The following is a 22639-nucleotide window of genomic DNA, read 5'->3' on the forward strand; positions in this document are numbered from 1 at the left end:
CAAGGACACCGCATCACCTATACAACATTTTGGCCTATGATGCACACCTGAGTCTAACCACAAGGACACACAGACCACAAAGTAGAAATGTTCTATTTTAACATTTAAAGGAGGAGGACTATACTCCTCTAAAATGTCTATGTTATGAAAATCAAAGAGACACTGGGGAAATGTTCAAGATGAAAGGAGGCTAAAGCGACAGGACAAGTCAACGCAATACCTGACCCCAGATTACAGGGGTGGGAGGATGCTGTAAAGGACGTTAAGGGCTCAGTGGACAAAACTGGAAGATGAACAGAATGTTAATTAGGTGAGAATATCATGTCGACGTTAAATTTACTGAAATTGATAATCATATAAGAGAACATTTGTATTAAGAAATGCGTACGGCACTCAAGTATTTGAGTAAAAGGCCATATAATCTATCCTCACATGGTTCAGAAAACATATTGTGTGTGTGTATAGAAAGTAAATAAACAAATGGGTATGATGCCAACAACTGGCAAATATGGGTTAAGGATACACAAGTGCCCTTAGGGCTATTTTTGCAAATTTTCCATAAGTTTGCAATTATTCTAATTATAAAGTTAGAAAAGACAAAAAAAAAAAAAAAAAAAAAAAAAAAAAAGCTCCTGCCTGAGACTGTATAGCTCCAACATGGCAGTTGTTTTTTAGAAACCGTGAAGTTTCCTTCGTTTCCTACTGACCAGCTGCCGTTATGGCCCCAGGCTGCATCAAGCAGCTCTACCTGGATGAGAAGAAGGCACTTCCCACCATCCACCACCCCCAGGAGGCCTATTTCCAGCTGCTCAGCTTTCTTTTCCTTCTGGCAACATACAAACCTTGAAAGCCAGTTGAAATGCAGACTCCCAAATGTTTGACTTTCTCCTGCTCTCTCATTTTTTAAAGTGAGGTATTTTACACATGCCCCAGTTATCTTTTTATCCCCAGTGCCATGCACAGTTCCCTTAGCACAAAACAATCAATTAATAATCAATAGGGCTAAAACCATACTATGCCTTCGAATTATCTGAAAAGGCATAATAATATGAAAGAAAGTAATACATTTGGGTAACTGTATGAAGAAAATAAGTTTTAATCCAAGAACTCATCTGGTAAGGTAAACAAGAGATAGACCACAAAGACTGGAGCCCTCCCTCCTATTGGTAGGAATGTAAACTGTCTGAAAACAGTATGAAGCTGCCTCAAAAAAAAACTAAAAATAGAACTACCATAGGATCCAGCAATCCCACTCCTGGGCATCTATCCGCAAAAAAACAGTATTCAAAAAGATACATGCACCCCAATGTTCATTGCAGCACTATTTGCAATAGTCAAGATATGGAAGCAACCTAAACGCCCAATGGCAGAAGAGTGGATAAAGAAGATTAGTACATATACAATGGAATATTAATCAGCCATAAAAAGGAATGAAATAATGCCATTTGCAGCAATACAGACGGGCCTAGAGATTATTGTTCTAATTGAAGTCAGAGAAAGACAAACATCATATTCATCAATTATATGTGTAATCTAAAAAAAAAAAAAAGATATCAATGAACTTATTTGCAGAACAGAAACAGAAACAGACTCCAGACTTGGAAAACAAACTTATGGTTACCAAAGAGGACAGGTGGGGTTGAGAGATGGACTGCAGGTTTGGGATTAGTATATGCACACTGTGGTATATGGAATGGTTGGCCAACAAAGACTTGCTATATATAGCATAGGGAACTCTACCCAATATTCCATGGTAATCTATGTGGGAAAAGAATTGGAAAAAGAGTGGATTTGTGTTTATGCATAACTTAATTATTTGTTGCACAGCATAAATTATCACAACATTGTAAATCAACTATACCTCAATAAAACTTTAAAAGAAATAAGAATTGATGAAATATGTTAACGGGTTTAGACTTAGTCTAATAGCTCTAGGTAAAATTTTAGGCAGGACATAGTATTGTATGATTAATGTTATGAAAGGATCACATCACCATGGCACTGAGGTTGAGAAGATCTAGCTTCACTTGAAGAATGTGACAGGTCTGAATACGTAAATATGGGGAGAAGGGACATCTGAGATAAATAAAAAATTGTCTAGACTTTTCCATCTTGCCCTTAATTCATGAGGAAGAGTGCTAAACAGTGGGGGCTAACCTGTGGCTTATGTTCTAATACTTAAATTTAAGAGAGGGAACTTTACCAAATAAAGGCAGAAATAGTGAGACAGAGAATATTTTTATGAACACCAAGGGTCAGTCTGGGAAAATCAAGAATGGATGAAAAGTCTAAAGAGTTCTAGAAGACAAAAATATCAAAACCAACCAATTCTAAGAAGAGTAGACAATACAAATCAGGAGCGAGGAAAAAAGTTGAACATGAGAGTAACTTGTGTGGAAATTGAGGAGGTTCTACATGAATTTATCTTTATTGCGGTCACCTCACCCACAATCGATATCAATGGGCCTGACTGGTTAAAGTACAGAATCAAGGAGGGAAATATTTGAATAGAGTCTCTGAGTTAGAAAGAGAAATTAGGCATGCAAGGAGAAGAGTGATCATATTTCAAAAACTGACACATTCATGATGAGCTAAATGTGACTAAAATATATGAAAGATACTCTATGTTTATAAAAACAGAAAGTAACACAATATACATTCCTTTCAGTAAGACTCATCAGAACAGCAAGGCCAAAATAGTAATTGCCTGACTGTCTCTTTTATGAGACATTCTTAAAATATAAGCAGTTACTGTAATATTGATCACATGGTTGATAGAAGATTGAAACAGTTCTAATGATGAAATGTTGATTCAGTTAAATGCGACATCTACAAAACTGATAGAGAATGACAATACCAACATATTTAGTTTTCATTTTTCATCTACCAGCAGAATGAAAAAAATTGGTTTTGATGCTGCATATATTAGTAATCAGAGCTGTGAGCCACATGTAATTGCATAATGAGTCTTTGCATTTCATATGGTCTTTTCAAATGAATTTTCCATAGTAGCATCATTACCTCCAATTTATAGATCAGAGGGTCCTATACAATTGTCAGAGTGAAAATAGATAGATTTTTATGAGTGGGCCTGAACAGTGACTGCTTCAGTGTTTTTGAAACATAAATTCCTTGCACGTCTATAGCTTGTCCTTGAACTTGTCTTGGGTTCATTTTCTTGTTCATGGTATATTTCTCATTATTTACATACTAGAAGGGGCCATGAAACTGTTCTGGATCCCTCAGCATCTGTATTACAATGATCGAACAGTTTTTTCTTCCCTCTCTTCTTTTACTGATTAGTATGAATACCTATTCATGTTACTTTGAAATCACCTTTAATTATTTCTGATCTTGGCAGTTGGACATAAATACAGAAAAGTAAAAGTTAGTAATGATGACTGTTATAATAATAGTTTATTCATCTAGAAGTCTTAAAAATGATTGCCTTATTTGGATATTACAATATCCCTACCATGTAAATATGATTTGGGGTGAATATAAGGAAATTCCATCTCAGAAATTTTAAACAACTTGTTTAAAATCAAATTGTCAAATGCTAAAAATTTCTTCCCCACTATATCAAATAATTAACTACACAACATAATGATTTACTTTACCAAATATATTTGTCAAATCTCTCACTCAATGTAATAACTTATGAGTTAATTTATTATAATGTCCATGTCTTGTCCAGTTGATATTCCAGTGTGTGATTTGAATAATCACTTCTCCCTTTGGATATACTTAATTATATCAAAATTATTATTTAGATTTAACTTCAATAAAAATATAAAAGAAAAGAAAGAAGAGCTTTCTCAAAGGGAAGAAATATTTAGCAAGAAAAGTGAAATGAGGCATAGTGAGCAGATGTTAAAGCTTTGAGGAGTTGTTAAGAGGGGATATGTGAATTATAGAGAAGCTATCTTTATATATATCTAATGCACCTATTAAAATTTCCTGAAAGCAGAAAGGGTGTATGTTAATGGCTATCATCCCATATTATTATGATGTTGGCATGACAACTGCATGGCATATCACAATGAATTTTCATTAACCCTTAAAACGTGTAATTTCTAGTACGTTGCTTGGTATAATTTCCTTTGTGTATATGAAATACTATATAGACATATTTCCTTTTAACACACTTCACTTTATTGGGCTTCACAAACACTGTGTTTTCTATAAATTGAAGGTTTGTGACACTCTACACTGAGCAAGTCTATTGGCATCATTTTCTCAACAACATTTTCTCACTTCATGTCTCTATACCACAGTTTGGTAATTCTCTCAATATTAATTTTTTCACTATATTTGTTGTGGTGATCTGTGATCAGTGATCATTGATGTTACAATTGCAATTGTTGTGCAGCACCAGAAACTATGCTCATAAAAGACCACAAAAGACTTAATCAGTAAACACTGTGTGTGTACTGACTGCCCCACTGACCGGATGTTTCCCCTCTTCCTCTCCTTGGGCTTCTCTATTCCCTCAGACACAACAGTATTGAAATTAAGCTAATTAATAACCATACAATGGCTTTTAAGTGCTCAAGCAAAAGGAAGAGTTACACATCTCCCACTTTAAATCAAAAGCTAGAAATCAGGAGTTCCCGTCATGGCTCAGTGGTTAACGAATCCGACTAGGAACCATGAGGTTGTGGGTTTGATCCCTGGCCTTGCTCAGTGGGTTAAGGATCCAGCGTTGCCGTGAGCTGTGGTGTAGGTCTCAAACTCCGTTCATATCCCGCATTGCTGTGGCTCTGGCGTAGGCCGGCGGCTACAGCTCCAATTCGACCCTAGCCTGGCAACCTCCATATGCCACAGGAACAGCCCAAGAAAATGGAAAAAAGACAAAAAAAAAAAAAAAAGAAAAAAAAAAGCTAAAAATCATTAAACTTAGTGAGGAAAGCATGTCAAAAGCTGTGATAGGCTGAAAGCTAGGCCTCTCATGCCAGTGAGCCAAGCTGTGAATGCAAAGAAAAAGTTATAGAAGGAAATTAAAAGTGCTACTCCACTGTACACATAAATGATAAGAAATTTAAAAAGACTTATTGTTAATAAGTAGAAAGCTTTAGTGGTCTGGATAGAAAATCAAAGCAGCCACGATATTGCCTTAAGTCAAAACCTAATCCAGATCAAGGCCCTACTTTCTTCAATTCTATGAAGGCTCCGAGAAGAAAGGAAGCTGCAAAAGAGAAGTCTGAAGCTAGCAGAGTTTTGTTCATAAGGTTTAAGGATAGAAGCCATCACCATAATACCAATGTTTATGGTGAAACAGCAAATGCTGATGTAAAAGTTGCAGCAAATTATCCAGAAGATGTAGGTAACATAATAATGAAGGTTGCTAAACTGGACAAAAGATTTTCAATGTAGATACAACAATCACCTATTGGAAGAAGATGCCATCTAGGATTTCCATAGCTAGAGTGGAAAAGTCAATGACTGGCTTCAAGCTTCAAAGGAGAGGCTGACTCTCTTGGTAGAGACTAATGCAGCTAGTTTAAGTGAAGCTGATGCTCACTTACCATTTTGAAAATTCTAGACCCTTAAGAATGATGCTAAATCTATTCTGCTTGTGCGCTACTAATGGAAAAACAAAGCATGAGTGACAGCATATCCGCTGACCACATGGTTTACTGACTATTTTGAGTCCACTGTTGAAACTAATGCCAAGGGAAAAAAAAATCCTTTCAAAATATTACTTCTCCTTGACAGTGCATCTCTTCACCCAAGGACACTGATGGAGATGTACAAGATTAAAGCTGTTTTTAAACCTTCTCACATAAAAACATTAATTCTCCCACCCATGTATCAAGGAGTAATTCTGACTTTCTAGTCCTAATATATAAGAAATACATTTTTGGAGTTTCCGTTGTGGCTCAGCAGTTCACAAACCCGACTAGCATCCATGAGGGCATGGGTTTGATTCCTGGCCTCACTCAGTGGGTTAAGGATATGGCATTGTTGTGAGCTATAGTGTAGGCTGCAGATGTGGCTTGGATCCGCCATTGCTGTGGCTGTGGTGTAGGCCAGCGACTATAACTCTGATTGGACTCCTAGCCTGGGAAACTCCATATGCCATGGTGTGGGCTTAAAAAAAAAAATACATTTTTAAGGATGTAAATACCATAGATAATGATTAATCTGAGAGATCTGGGCAAAGTAAATTTAAAACCTTCTGGAAAATACCTATAATTCTAACTGCCATTAAAACATTCGTGATTCATGGTAAGAGGTCAAAATGTCAGCATTAACAGGAGTTTGGAAGGGGTTCATTCCAAATATTATGGATGACTTTGAGAGGTTCAAGACTTCAGTGGAGGAAGTAAATGCAGAATGTGGTAGAAACAACAAAAGAACTTAGAAGTAAGCCTAAAGATGTCACTGAATTGCTGTATTCTCATAAAACATATGAGGAATTGCTTCTTGTGGATGAACAAAGAAAACAGTTTCCTGAGATGGACGCTACTGCTGGTAAAGATGCTGTAAAGATGGTTGAAAATGACAACAAAGGATTTAGAATATTACATAAACTTAGCTGATAAAACAGTGGCAGAGTTTGAAGCATTGACTCAAATTATAATTAAAATTATAAAAGAAGTTCTATTGTGGGTAAAACGCTATCAAACAACATTGCATACTAACAGAGAAACTGTCTGTGATTTAAAGAGTCAGTTGATGAGCAAACTTTATTGCTACCTTATTTTAAGAATTGCTGCAGCCACCCAGCCTTCAGCAACCACCACCCGGACTAGTTAGTAGCCAGCAACATCAATGCAAGACCCTCTGCCAGCAAAGATTACGACTCACTGAAGGATCAGATGATTGATAACATTTTTTATCAATAAAGTATTTTTAAATTAAGGCATGTATATTATTTTTGAAAACATAATGCTACTTGCACACCTAATAGACTACATTATACTGTAAACATAACTTTTATATGCCCTGAGAAAATGAAAAAATTGTGTGACTTGCTTTATTGTAATATTCACTTTATTGTGGTCTGGAACTGAATCCACAATATCTCCAAAGTGTTTCTCTCCTTTGGCTAATCCTCTGATTTGGATTATCTGAGCACTTCCTTGATCTCTCTTCCTGAAAATTTTTACTTATACTTTTTCCTACTCCAAATTTTTTTTCTAGTTACAGATTTTCCTAGTTAAAAATTTCTCCCTTTCTCCTCAATAACCCCTTTCTTCCCCATCTCTCTTATTGTTATGGATAAAGAGAGGCTACTACAGCCCAGAATATTGGCATGAAGCAGAATTGTTTTACAACAATGCATATGGAGACCATATTTAGTTCAAGAATAAAATAACAGCTTTGTTCAACTGCTGTAAGGTTTGTTCAACAATATGTGATTAATGTTGGATTTAAATAATGTTAAAGAGCTATTCTTATCAAGAGACATAGGGTTTTAAGTGGTTGAGAAACCCTGCCCTGGTGAATGTTACAATTCAGAGACAGTAGAGAGGGTTTCTCAGTGCAGGGTCTTAGAAACAGAGAGATGAGTGATAATTCAGCAGCTTAATTTCCTCAGCGTGTCTATCACACTTATTTTATTTTCCTTATGGTCTTTCTACTGATGGGAAATCAGAACAACTCTAGTGACAATGGGCAGTTTTCAGTTTTCCATCAGATGTTTCATCATTTGTTCTACCATATAAACTTAAATAAAAGGTATAATAAACAACTTGATTTTCCTATGGAATATGATAGTGTACTCAGTTATTTATATTCTCATAGTATTCCCCTCAAGAAAGGGAAACAGATTTTGAAAAGTATCACATACGCTTTTTAATCTATAGCTGGAATCCATAATTTTTTTTTTTTATTTTTTCAATTTGAACTGAAGAGATAAAAGTTTGAAGCAGAAAATATTGCATCATTTTACTTACTAGTGCTTCATTTTATACACACACACACACACACACACACACACTTGGTGTTTCATCTAATTGTATATTAAATATCTTAAATTTTATCACTCTGCCAGCATTTGCTATACAGACAACATTTCATTATACCAAACAACCTATGAGACACAGACATACTCTGGCCATAGATAACAAGTCTGAGGTATATCTATGAACAGGTACAGCATATAGCACATGGAGAGAATTACACCTAATTTTGCCTATGGTTTGAATTCAGATAAGTCTAAACATGTATAGAGGAGACTAAGGATCTATAGCTCATGTAAAGAAATTTATCTATATAGAAACAAAATACATTAGATCAAATGAAAATGTGTCTATGGAACAGATAAGCAACAATTTAAAATATAATGGCATGGACTACATTGATTGCCTACTACTAAGGAAATTATATAGAGACCCCCCCCCAAGGAGAGGAAGTTATAACTCTGAGATGATTTGTACCACTCAAATCTTTAAGATACTTGGAACATATGGTATTACCATTTTATGTATCAGAGTGGAGTTTGAAAGAGATTTTTCTCATTTTAAGGAGGGGAACCTCTGGAGATAGCTGACAAGAAAAAAAGAAACAAAGGAACCTTAGAAGAAAAAGTGCTCAAAGCAAGAGGCCAGTCCAGCTTAAAACATTTCTGCTGCTATATCCCCTGGATATCCTCAGAGAAAGTATCAGGAGGAAAATAACACCATAGCTATATGAGAACCAGGTCCCTTCAACATAAGCATAGATGGATAAGGAGTGGAAAAATGTGTCACAGGTAAGAGTGATAGGCAATGCCCTCACTGACACATAGAACTGAGGAGGCCACCAGCACTTTCAGAGGCAGGAAGAAGAGAATGGCAATGGACCCATAGTGGTCCTAAATTATAGTGGCCTTTTAAGAAACCATACTTTAGGAGTTCCTGTTGTGCAATGGAAACAAATCTGACTAGAATCCATAAGGTTGTGGGTTTGATCCCTGGCCTCGTTCAGGGGGTTAAGGATCCGGCATTACCATGGGCTGTAGTGAAGTTCGCAGACATGGCTCTGATCCCGAGTTGCTGTGGCTGTGATGTATGCTGGTAGCTATAGCTCTGATTTGACTCCTAGTCTGGGAACTTCCAAAGCCATGGGTGTGGCCCTAAAAAGCAAAAAAAAAAAAAAAAGTAGAAAAGAAAGAAACTCTTCCCTAAAGGGAGTATAGAAATGGGGCAATAGCTGAACTCAGGTTTGAGGGAAATACGGGTTTTTTTTTTTTCCTTTTTTTTAAGATGGGGAAAAAATTAACAAGAATGTTAATGAGAAGATTAGTAAAGAGAGGAAAGATGATGGTTAAGGAGAGGGGCCAAGGGGTTGCAATCTAGTACACAAGAACAGAGATTAACCTTGGGATAATTAGAAAAAAGACTGAGCATAGGACTCAGGAATGAGAGGGTCCTGGAGATTTCTGAAATAATATGGAAGCCCAACAATCCTGTGAACAGGAATGTCAAATCTGGAAAATACAATTTGTATTACTGCTATAGGACACACATTCATTCATTCATTCATTTATTCAGGGGAAAATATGCTAAGCACTATGTTAGTTATTAGGTACATATATGAGTAAGTTTGATAAAACTGGTATAGACTGAGGAAAGGTTTCATAGTATATCAATTTTATTTAACGGAAAAACTAGCCGTGAAACTTTTACTAAAGGCTAACATTGTTAAGAAATAAAGTAAATAAGAAAAAGAATAAAAAGTTGTGAAGAATTCATAAAGAAATGCTTATCATGTTAAATTTTGCCTATATTTTTACATTATTAAGATTAAAATATTACTGGTCATCATACCTTAAAAGTTACCTCATTTATTGGTATGTAAATGAAAATGTAGGTCTTTACTAGGTCAGGACCCTTTCAGAGAACCAAATTAGCTAAACATGGGGTGGGGACTCAGGGTAAATGAATGAAAAGCAGAAAAGTAATGACTAAGAGCTGTAACCAAAGCAAGTAGCCCTACATGCAGCTAGACCTCTAAGTCTGACAGGACACTGTGTCTGACACTCTCTCCCACACTTCCTTTATCAACAATTTTACCCTCAGGCTCCTGTGTTCCTGCACTTATTTTAAATTATTTATCCACATTTCTTTAGAAACTGAATTTTTTATAAAAATAAGAAACGGGGGCATTCTAGTTTTTTACTCTGTATATTAAGAATACTTTTCTGAGCAAAAGCATCAACACTTTTGTCAGGATTTTTGTTGTTGTTTTGATTTGTTTTTCATTTTTTGTTTTTTTTTATTGTTATTTCCCCAATACATTTTTTTTCTACTGTATAACATAGTGACCCAGTTACACATACATGTATACATTCTTTTTTCTCCCATTATCATGCTCCGTCATAAGTGATTAGACATAGTTCTCAGTGCTACACAGCAGGATCTCATTGCTAATCCATTCCAAAAGCAATAGTTTGCATCCATTAACCCCAAGTTCCCAGTTCCTCCCACTCCCTCCCCTCCTTTGGCAACCACAAATCTATTCTACAAGTCCATGATTTTCTTTTCTGTGGAAAGGTTCATTTATGCCATATATTAGATTCTAAGTATGTGATATCATATGGTATCTGTCTTTCTCTTTCTGACTTACTTCACTCAGGATGAAAGTCTCTAGTTCCATCCATGTTGCTGCAAATGGCATTATTTTGTTCTTTTTTATGGCTGAGTACTATTCCATTGTGTATATATACCACATCTTCCTAATCCAGTTGTCTGTTGATGCACATTTGGATTGTTTCCATGTCTTGGCTCTTGTGAATAGTGCTGCAATGAACAAGAGGGTGATGTGTCTTTTTTAAGGAAAGTTTTATCCAGCTATATGCCCAAAAGTGGGATTTCTGGGTCATATGATAGTTCTATGTATAGATTTCTAAGGTACCTCCATATTGTTCTCCATAGTGGTTGAACCAGCACATTCCCACCAACAGTGCAGGAGGGTTCCCTTTTCTCCAAACCCCTCCGCATTTGTTATTTGTGGACTTATTAATTATGGGCAATCTGACTGGTGTGAAGTGGTATCTTATGGTAGTTTTAATTTGCATTTCTCTAATAATCAGGGATGTTGAGCATTTTTGCATGTGCTTGTTGGCCATCTGTATATCTTCCTTGTTGTTATTATTTTGTATCTATTTTCTCCTCTGCCACCAGTTTCACAATGATGTCAACTAGACAGTCAGGATAGGTTGGTCTTCCTGTCTCATGTTGGCATAAAACTGTGCAATAGTGAGGATGACTAAAGAGTTTATTTCAGAAGGAATCTCTCCAAGAAATGGCTTGAACAGTTTCATTTTCCCCACCATCTGGCAGAATTGGTTGAAATGAGAGCCATTTTCAGCCTTCTCCCTTGCAAACCACAGAAAGCACAGATTTCATCATAGATCACTGAGTATAGGAGTAATTTTAACTTCCTTTACATTAGCTCAACTTTGAGCCTTGAGAAAAACCTGTCTAAAATATCTCATTTCTATGGTTTTCCTCTCTAGTCATTTGGCTTCTGCTGTTGTGGTACTGGTAGTGGGTGAAAGTTTCCCCTCCTAATATTATCTGACTTCAATGCAAACAAGATATAATATGGTTTGAAATTCATCAATTAGTGTTATGAGTTCCCTTGACATGTTGATGCTCTCACTAAACAAACTTTACAACAATCTGCAGTATAAGAATTTTCACCAACAGAACTGCTGTATCTTCATTAAAGAATATGTGAGGATCTTCACACTTTGACTTTGCTATACAAATTCACTAGGTGATTGTTAACAGTTGTCAATACTAGACTGTGTCACCTTGCAATGTCACAAATTAGATTCCAGTTTTTACTCACAGCACAACTTGTAAAAGGAGTTTAGTACTCAATGTATTCATTTTAGACTTATTTAAACACTCAAGTAGTATTTATTGATTAGTCTACACTTAGCATCAGATTCATTTAAAAAACATGTGGCAAGAAATGAAACACAGCAGAACAGCAGCAGGGATTTCTTCTCAGTGGAAGTAGTCAGAGCAGACCATACAGCAGTCCTGGCACTGTAGTATAACACCTGCTATAGTTCAACAGTGACTGAATAAGACTCAGTTGAGTGGGATGGGAAGCCACATTAGCCCAGGAACCCACTTTCCAAATAAAAACCAACATTTATTTTAGCAGTGCTCTAGGAATACCTGTAATTATTGTACAGGGTATTCTCTATTATGAGAGCTTTCATGAAATTCTAAGGTATAGCTTATTACCAGGAATTTAGTATTTCTTCATAATGTTTCTATTCCAGATGAAGTTTACCGATCAAGGTCATTTTAAAATAAACTATGTTGCCTGGAAACAAAATATGGTGTTTCACTTCTATCAGATTTTCACTTCTAAGCAGAGTTAGGCAGTTATCATAAGGTTAGATGGGTCAATAAAAAAGAAGAAAAGAATTCTTAGCACTTCTCCCAAAATAGGAGGACTAATGTGTATTGAGTTATGAATAACTCCTATAAACCTCACAAAAGCTTTTGAGGGTAGTTCTTAACATTTCTATTTTACTGATCGAGACCCCAACACAGGGAAAATTAAACAATTTCTCTCAAAGTATCCATAAATGAGAAATTAACTTGATATTTTTGGCCCCAAACCTATGGTCTTTCCACAATATTACATCTGAGTAACTTTGTAACTGGGTTCAATAGATTTTTAGCATATGACCTGCCAAGAATTTCATCTCTAGGGTCTTAAATATAGTGCAGAGGTAGGTTCACAAATATTTATGATGTTTAGCTATCTCTTTACCAGCTTGTGAAAAAATGTCACAATTATTTAAATACTATTGATGATACCAAACCATCAACTTGACACTGTGAGAATCCTCTCTATGTGATTTAGTAAACTTCCCCAGGTTTTATCACAGTTCTGTTACATATTCTCACCCAGTGAAAAAAGCATTTGGGTCTGTCATCTTGTAATTAGTTACTTCAGAAAGATCAATAGTCACAAGGAGTTCCCATGATGGCTCAGCAGAAACTAATCTGACTAGTGTCCATTAGGGTGCAGGTTTGATCCCTGACCTCACTCAGTGGGCTAAGGATCTGGCATTCCCATGAGCTGTGGTGTAGGGTGCAGACATGGCTCGGCTCCCACATTATTGTGGCTGTGGCCAGTGGCTACAGCTCTGATTTGACCACTTTCCTGGGAACCTCCATATGCCGCAGGTGTGGACCTAAAAAGACAAAAAAAAAAAAAAAATCACTAGCCATTTTCCCCTAATTCATCTGCCAAAATATACCGAACTCACCCATCAAGCATGGTACAAGTTAGGGGTCCTTCAAACAGCCAGTCATGTAGAAAGAGAATCGGAAAATTGGTGTTGCTGCCAGGTTGGAGTGCTGTCGCAAAGAATATCAAATAATTTGATAGCTGAGCAAAGGGTCATGCTGGTCAGGAAGCATATTTTTGTGGTGTAGAAAGATAATAAAAAGGTCTCTCTCCATTAATCTAAGACACAGTATTGCAGGCATGGAATCCTAAGATCACATGTGCTTATTGCAGAAGCTCAAGCATAGCAGAAATATGTCTGACCACATGATATGGTGAAACAGCCTGACAGCCTATTACATAGACCCTGGTACTGAGCTCTGACTAATTTCACTTGGGGGTCAAGAATAGCCCAAGATGGGAATAGCCCATCTTGGGCTATTCTTCCTTCTATATAAAGTGGATAAAATAGTGTACACTGGGAGGACTGATTTTCCTACCCACTATTCTTTAGGACCACTCCTGATTTTGGCTTTAGTGCAGCAATCATATTTTATTAGCTTACATCCCAAAATGATCAACACTTCCATTAAGCAAGCTTCACCTTTTTTCTCCTCCATTAATCATAATGTAATCCAATATGGACATAGGTTTGAGCTGAGGAAGAAGCTTATTTGCATTCCCTAGTTCTACTTGTGATCAATCTTGAATGTACCACCTCCATTTCATAATGGATTTCTGCTGGGCCACCTTTGCCTTTGACTTGTTCGTTCAGATAGAAATGGGAGTATGATGGAGAAGTTTTGATCACATGGTCACTCTTGTGACACATCCTGATATCAGACTCTTTCTCTTCAAGTCCCATAGCACATCAGAACTATTTTTGTGAAGTATACAATTATATTCTGCAGATGTCAAAAAATGGGTCCATTAGTTTATAGTTCTAACTTGTGATTTTCATATTGAGGTTGCCATGGGCTTCACATAAGGTATTTTCCAACAGCATATAAACCTCTAATGTTTGTTGAATTGTCCTGTTTAAACAACAGGAGTGCCTGAATTGCCACCTGGACCTAAGGGCACTTTCATATTCTGAATTTCATTCAAATCTGATAGCTTTTTATGTCTGTCTTAGTCTACTCGGGCTGCTATAACAAAATACTATACATTGGTACCTTAAATAATAGACATTTATTTCTCAGAGTTTTAGAAACTGGGAAATCCAAGATCAAGGTATTGGCCAGTTCATTTCCTTGTGAGAGCATCCTTCCTGGCTTGCAGATGTCACCATCTTGCTGTGTGCTCACGACATTTTTGTGAGCTTGAAAACAGAAAGAGAGCTTTGGTGTCTCTTTTTGTTCTTATATGGGAACTCATCCCATAATGTAGGCCCTGGTATCATGACCTCATCCAAACCTAATTATCTTCAAATGGGCCTATCTCCAAATACTATCATTTTGGAGGTTAGGGATTTTAATACATGAATTTGGAGAGGAGACATAATTCAGTCCACAGTAACATCACATGGTAAAAGTGGCACATCATTATTTACAAGTTTGGAATATGCTATTACCTCCAGAGCCAGTAAAAAAAAAAAAATTAACTATCAGGTAGTGTGCCTCTTTATTAGTAGTGTGTCATATAAGATGCATTGATTTGTTCCTTATGATGCTGGGATGTCTCAGCATCCCTTAGATACTCAGACCCCTAAAAATTTTATTGATATGGGTAAGGCCTTTCATATTTTTTAAATCTCCATGTTCTAGAATACAGACATATTGCCAAGACCTCCAATGTATCTGTTCATTCTTAGTTATCTACTTCAACTAATAAGACATTAATGACAGATGACTAATGTTCAGTGAAGTTCAGTGGGTTGTATAGATTTTTCAGATCAATTCAGACTATATTATGACAGAAAGCAAGAGAGTTACCTAGCTCTGGATCAAAAGCATACATATGCACTATCTTCTGTCCCATGAGATTATGAAATGCATCTGGTTCACCTTCATAAAAATGGAAAACCACATACTTTTCAGACTTAATAGCAAATTACTGTATAATTAAGGCCATGATTTAATCCTAACTTTCATGTTCCATTCCCTTCGGTTCAGCACTCTCAGTACCTAATTCTGTACATATTTATTCTTGCTTCTATTATATTAACCATACTTAGTAACTGTTTCATAATATAGGCCATGTGGATTTTACACTTCACCTTAAATGTGTGATTATCTTCAATTTAACACTATATTTCACTGATATTGATTGCCACAATATCATTCAATTCCTTAGTCATTATTATTTATATTTCTCAACTGAAACATTACAATTACCAATACAGTTCCAGCCTCAACTATCTTACTTTAGTTTAAGATAAATAAATTCTAATAATTGTGCAGCTATAGCATTACAATGGCTATCACTGTTCCATCTACAAGCAGTAATCATCTACAAGCAGTAATGATGTCCTCATTATCAGCCTTCTGGTGAGTGATCCATGTCCAATGTCTTACTTTAGTCTGCTTCCTTAGAGCATGCCTAGTATCAATGATCTTATTTGAATTCCATTGGAAACAAACTCTATGATGGAGATCTTTGTGCTGGATCAATACCTGTGGTAGGGAAGTATAATTGTGTGCAATGAAATACTGAACTGGGATGCGGTATTACGAAAGGCCTCATCAGTCCCACAGAGAGCCCTTAACTTGGAATGGCCCTTCACAGTCATCCTGTCCTGAGAAAGAGAGCCAGTCCTTTATATGACTGCATGGATGTGGTAATAATAATTGGATGTGGTATAGGAAGGGAGTAACCTAGGGTAAGTGGCTCCTCTTGTCTAATAACGGTTCCTGGAAAGGAATTCAGCTGGTCCTTATTAGTCCCTAGCACACTCTGAAGCTGGGGGAGTATATATCTAAGATAGTTTGAGATGACATTCCTCAGGCTCCAGGTCAATGGCTTTAAAGAATTCCATAAGAATGAGAAAATACTGTTCATCACTATTAATACAAAAATTTTATCCATCAAAGATGTATATAAAGTAATCTAATCATAAGAATGGTGGGTCATAGATGAGTGAGCAATGGACATTTTTTTGCTGAAGTGAATATTGCTAAAACTGTTAAAAAGGGTTACAGTCAGACCAGAGATGTTGAAATATTGTTGTATCATAAATGACATTTCTATTATTGTGCAAACCTAACTGTGTATTTGCTGGGACGGTTTCCTTATCACTTAATGACTCAAAGGATCCTCAATACATGCCCATGTATAAAAATATTTGTATGAATATCCTTTCTTTGCAGCTAAGGGAACTTAATTTTTGCAAGACAAATACTATTCAAGGGAAAATAGGCAAAAAGAAAACTTTGCCAAAAATCATTTCAAGATTATTTATTATTCTTGAACTTTCCTGCTTATTTGTATTGCGTTTCCGGCAAAAATGTTTTTATTGTCAGGATAAAAATTAACATATAAATGCATGATGTATGAAACTGATCTAGATCTTTGTTTTGAGGCTCATTGACTGTGGTTTAATTTCCATGCCAAATTAAATAAATGTTATCATTTGTAATTTGTATAAATTGTTGTAAGAAAGTAGAATTAGATCAATTAATTTTACATGAGAAAAATATGTTCTTTTAAATTATTTAAACACAAAATTAAAGTTGATATACACACACACACACTATTCTTCACTATTTATACAAAAATAAATATACATTTTATATATATATATATACTTATATACATATAAGGAATTTGCATTAGTAATAGCACAAGATTTACCATCCTCTATAAAATCCATATTCAGCATTTCTGGACATCTATGAAATATACTCTATTATGGAAGACTATATTCTGTTCATTTTTCCTCAGATTGTTGGCACTGAGACAGTTTAGAGCACTAATTGGGCTTACTTTGGTAAATCATATATTAAAAGTAATCTCTCTCTAATGAGCACATGGATAGTATTATGCAGAATTATATTTCATTTCATTTGAACCCTTCAATTTATGTACTTGACATAATCCTGTAGTTTCACATTTATAGCTAAGATGAAACCACTCTTTATTCAAGGCTTTTTTTTTTTTTTTCAGCAGAATGGACTGAATTTAAATGTAAATTCAATTTTATGAAGCCTAGGAAATACATTTTTGACATTTAGAAATTTGAAAAAGTTAATGAAATGAATTGATGTAATACAGAATAGGAAGAATCCTTCAAATTTTAATCAGTTATAGAAGGGATATTGTTTCCTAAAAGAGTATAGTTATAAGAAAATCAAAAATAATTTAAATATGGTAAAGAAAAATAAAGAGGAAAAGTTACGTCAGAATTTTATTTATGTGAAAGAAAACAATTAGCTTACTCTGAATAATTATGGTAAAATAGCTGCTAGAATTTTACGAAGCTCGTTTTAGCAATAATATCCTTTTAACACATGTCTTTTTGTGGTCCGGTATTCCCGTAAGTACATACCTTTTAGTTTTTTTATTATTAAAAGAGATATTGTATTGGTACTAGAAACTGTATATGTCATATGCAATTTTCTAAGGGACAGTTGCTATCTTGATGTATGTATGTGGATGAGAAACATTAAAAATAATATTTACCAATATTTGGAGATAGTAAAGTAAAAAACAACATGCATAATAGTTAACATCTTCATTAAGGATATATTCAGTAGATTTTAAATTCGATATTCTAAAATTTTGAAAAGCCTGCTAATTTTTACAGTTGTAATAGATTATATAATTCTTAAAGATCATGTTGTATAATATGTGTTGCTCATAAAACTGTTACTATTTGATTCATTTACCTGTTAATTGAAATAAAATGCTTTTATGTTACATTTATGTTCCCAGGAAAAGAAAGAGGCCTTCTAGAGAAACTATTCCACTATTAGCTTCTACAGTCACATTTAGGACCCTTGGATTACAATTCTATTTACATAAAATTTAATGTCAGAGTTATTAATGCCAATGACAAGCTTTGGCCTTTCCATTTATGGAGACTTTCCACTTCTACAACTGTGTCTAACTATTTAAGAAATACAGTTTTGTTCAGCAACATTTTTTTCTATCGTTTATTTTCACAAATAGCCATCTATATCAGCATAGATTCTACCATAAATTAGAGTAAGAAAATGGTATATCTATAATGTTTCACTATGTCTACTTGAAATATATTTGGTTACTATAACAGATAGTATGGAAAAGTGAAATTTGGAATACCTGACACATAGTCTATGGATTGGACAAGTGAGTTATACTGTCTTAAAATCAGAGCAATCAAAGTAAAAGAAAAAAATAAAATAGTTTCTGTTTAAATACCAAACAACTAAAAGGCAGTTTCTTTCTGTGGTTAGAAAATTTACCTGTATAATATTTTAGAATCTAGAATGCATGCATTCAAAGCATTTTCATTGACCAACACAACAAATTATTTCTAAAAAATGTGTTCAAAACATAATTTAGGAGTTCCCGTCGTGGCGCAGTGGTTAACGAATCCGACTAGGAACCATGAGGTTGCGGGTTCGGCCCCTGCCCTTGGTTAGTGGGTTAACGATCCGGCGTTGCCGTGAGCTGTGGTGTAGGCTGCAGACGAGGCTCGGATCCTGCGTTGCTGTGGCTCTGGCGTAGGCCGGTGGCTGCAGCTCCGATTCAACCCCTAGCCTGGGAACCTCCATATGCCCCAGGAGCAGCCCAAGAAATAGCAAAAAGACACACACACACACACACACACATGCAAAAAAAAAAAAAAAAAAAAAAACAAAACATAATTTACAGAAAGTGTTTGAATACACTGAAAAAAAAATCCAAAATTCATGTAAATTTATTCACTTGTGGTTCTGCTTTACTTTGGGGAGTATTTTCTATGGCAGGGATATTAATGTACACTCCTCTATTTAGGAGAAATAAAACTAGAGTCAACATCTGGTGCCTCATAAGTTTCATTTTCAAGGTAGTGATACAAATTATATGAGGTTTAATCACTGTTCCTAAAGATTTTCTCCTCTGCTGAGCTTACTCATTATGGTATGAAAAGATTTACAGGCTATTTGTTTTCACCAGGGATTCTGGAAAATTTTACAGATTAACAGATAGATCCTATTAATAGAGTTTCAGTATAAGGTATACTTCTTGCATTGATCAAATTTTATCATGTTATTTTGTAGCAACACTGTGGAAAAACTAAGTGCAATTCTAATGTCTTTCCAAGGCACATGTTATAATATCAAGAGTTTAAGCCCTTAAATTTCTTCTTTAACATCATGTGTCATGTCCTTGTCAGGGTCAGATTTTGGAATAAATGTGGTGGATTGAACAGGCACTTTTATATCTTTTTCTGCCAAATCTTACTAGTGACAGGAAGTGACTTTTCAAAAGACATATTCTTTGAAGAAAAAAAAAAAGAGACCAGAAGAGACAAAAACCTTTTGGTGACTGGTAACAGATGACTAGTGTTGATTAACCCAACAGTTCTGAATCCAAAGTTAGCGGTGGGTGAAGCTACTGCCTTCTCCAAAGGCTTAGAAATTTGTTGTATTTAGGACAAATTAATGGGCAAAACTGCGGCCAAAAGTGAATGTTTACTTTGACTTATTTTAAGAAGCTAAACCCCTATATATCATCTTTACTTTGAGAATCTGGGTGATTTTCCTCAATCTGTCAGAACATTGAAAGTGTATTTTCTAGAAAGCACAAAGCAACATGGAGAACAGAAGGCACTGTTGAAGTAGAAGTACTATGATGAAGACAGGGGCACTAATTGAAATGTATTTTGTGAATACTGAGTCCTCACCTTTTTCTCCTGGGAGTGACAGTCTCTGGAATGATGACAGATAGACACAGTACCCATATAAGAGAATATTGTATTGTGAGTTTAGGGTACCGGTAGAATACCAACATCCAAAAGGGAAAAAAAGGCTTAAGTGTACCAAGATTCCCTCAATGGACAATATCCAGGAACATTTTGGTTGTAATAATAATGGCGTTTACTAGCATGTAGTGGGTAGAGGTCAGGATGCTGGTAAACATTCTACAATAGCATCCCAAAGAAACACTTTTCTGACCCAAAATGTCAATAATTCTGAGTTCGATAAATCTTGTTCTAGAAGATGTCTCTCACCTAATGAGAAGAAAATACCTGAAATCACTGAAGAAGAAGTGGGCTGCATGCTCTCTTGTACTTGAGTCCCCTTGGGAGAAATGTCACCTAGTTTACCTTACATTATGCGATACTTATTTCATAAGTGGTAGTTTTATTTGCCAATTTCCTACTATAGATGAAAAAATCTGGGTCTACCAGGGAAGAACAATTATAATTTTAGGGTTTACAAATATCATTGCTTTGCTTATGGAACCTGTTGATGAATGTCTGACTATTAAGTATTACCTGCCAATGAAACTGATCATCAATAATGGGCCTATTAATGCAAAGTTGAGCAAGTCATGCAGGATGACTTTTCCTTCTTGGAGCAAGCAGAAATTTTCTTTTATCTTCCTAAAAACAGGTGATATATTAGACCTTAGAACAAGGCATCCATTGAAGTTGGGCCTCTAAGCCCAAAGAATACTGGAAAATAAGAGCTCTATTGTCCTTGAGGATTATGCTGCATGGGATGACTCCCAGGTTCTAAGGGAAAACATTCTTGGGTTGTAAAACTGACAAGATGCTTTTTTTAAAAAAAATGTATATTATAAAGGAGCAAATAAAGCAAAGAAAGAATTTACAATTATACATGTTCTAAAGTAAATGTTCTAGCTAAGGGAACTCAGAGGACTAGAGTCAGGAAAAAAGCCAGACTGAAGGGAAATTTAAGGCCTTCTGTGTCAAACTGTGGCAGCTTGAAAGATACAAATGCATCTAATAAACTTTGGGACATACTTAATGTATAGGCTTTCCTTTACTAGATCTCTATAAATTTATACAAGAACTAGATAGTTCAAAAAATAGCCAGTTTGCAAGGGGATTTAGAGGGAATGTGGAGATCTCAGGATTTTGTAGATTAAATTTAAAACTATTTCTAAAATCCAGGCTTTTACATTATAAAATGTAGCACATTGAATAAAACAAGACAACATGTAATAAAAATCCCTTGAGTTTTTGAGGCAGATGTACTAGAGGATGCATCACCGATCTGGATTGAAGACTGAGATTATCAGATTAGTGGTTACCAGAGAAGGAGGTGGTTGGGAGGTAGGCAAAGTGGGTGAAGGTCGTCAACTGTATGGTAAAGGATGGGGACCAGACATAATGGTGACCACTTTGTAGGGTATACGGATACCAGATTATAATCCTATATACATGCCATTTATATAATAAAAATTAAATTAAACAATTAAAGACTGAAATTGCTAAAATACATAAAAGCATCTGGCCTCTTTTTTTTATGGACAAAAAAAGCAGATGTAAGTTATGCAAAAGACATATTTTCCAATAATCTCTTTAAAATTTAACAAAGAGGGAGATATAAAGGAATTGCCTTCCATTTGGCAAATTCAAGAGCTCTGAAGAACAATGGAATGGGGAGTAGAGAAGAATCAAAACTCAAAGAAAAAATATTTTCCATCCCAGGAGTAATGGGACTAAACATTTTAGTCTAAAAAATATCAAAACTTTGTGGACCAGTGACTGCTAAGTGTGTTCTATTCATTCCCTTTTTCAACAAGAGTTTGTTATGTGCTCATATTGTTCCTATTTCACCATTGTCTATTTAGTTCATACCCTGTATCAAGAGGTGTTACTTCCAGATCTGTTTAGATTCTATGAGTCTGTACTCTGAGCTTGATATATGATTGAATGCTGGTTTGGGTATCTTGAGTTAGATTGTTGTATATTTTGAATGTAGGAAGGGCATGAATAACCACTATCAGACAGTGGTCTGTGGTGATTTGAATAAGTAGCCCAATATTTTCACTAATAGTTGTATCCATTCCCTTTGCTATACAACCTATTATTATTCTCTTATTCCTATTGGTTTATGTAATTTACTTTGGTCAATGGGATGTCGGTAGATAGGATACAAAAGACTTGAAAATGCACTCTAATAGTTGTGCTTTCTTTCTTTCACCTCTGCCTCAGCCATGCCCAAGCTAGTCAGAAGTATGAAAGCTATGTGGAACAAATGTGAATTGCCCATATTATGGCATCTGTGCTAATTTTAGTCCAGCTGACAATTAACCAATGCATATAAGCCAACTGTAAATGCATGTACAAGCCAGAAAACTTGCCCTAGTTCACAGCTAAATGCCTCAAATTCATGAAATATTTATTATTTTATGACACTAATGTGGAATATTAGCATGGCAACAAATACAGATAGTTATATTTACCTAAGATGCTGTAATAAACAAAAGTACAATTGGTCTAAACAGATTTGAGTACAGATGAGAATGACTAATGGAAGCAGAATTTTAAGAAATTACTAGAGAA

General features: G+C 35.4%; 1 long non-coding RNA gene across 7 annotated transcripts in view; it reads right to left on the reverse strand.

The window, feature by feature from the left end:
- LOC146396954 (uncharacterized) overlaps positions 1–22639 on the reverse strand; it is a 545736-nt gene that overhangs the window by 369028 nt on the left and 154069 nt on the right. The window contains exon 4 of one of the 7 annotated variants that reach the window (XR_014827589.1): positions 7828–10730. The exons of the other annotated variants lie outside the window; for them this stretch is intronic. This is a non-coding gene — a long non-coding RNA (uncharacterized LOC146396954). Of the gene's footprint in view, positions 1–7827; positions 10731–22639 lie in introns of those variants that run through there. 7 annotated transcript variants of the gene reach the window in all.

This window comes from Sus scrofa, chromosome 14 (genome assembly GCF_054392235.1).
Source record: "Sus scrofa isolate SSC_HxYL_T2T_F1_AM1 chromosome 14, Sscrofa_HxYL_maternal_Yorkshire_Landrace_v2.0, whole genome shotgun sequence".
Taxonomy (NCBI): domain Eukaryota; kingdom Metazoa; phylum Chordata; class Mammalia; order Artiodactyla; family Suidae; genus Sus; species Sus scrofa.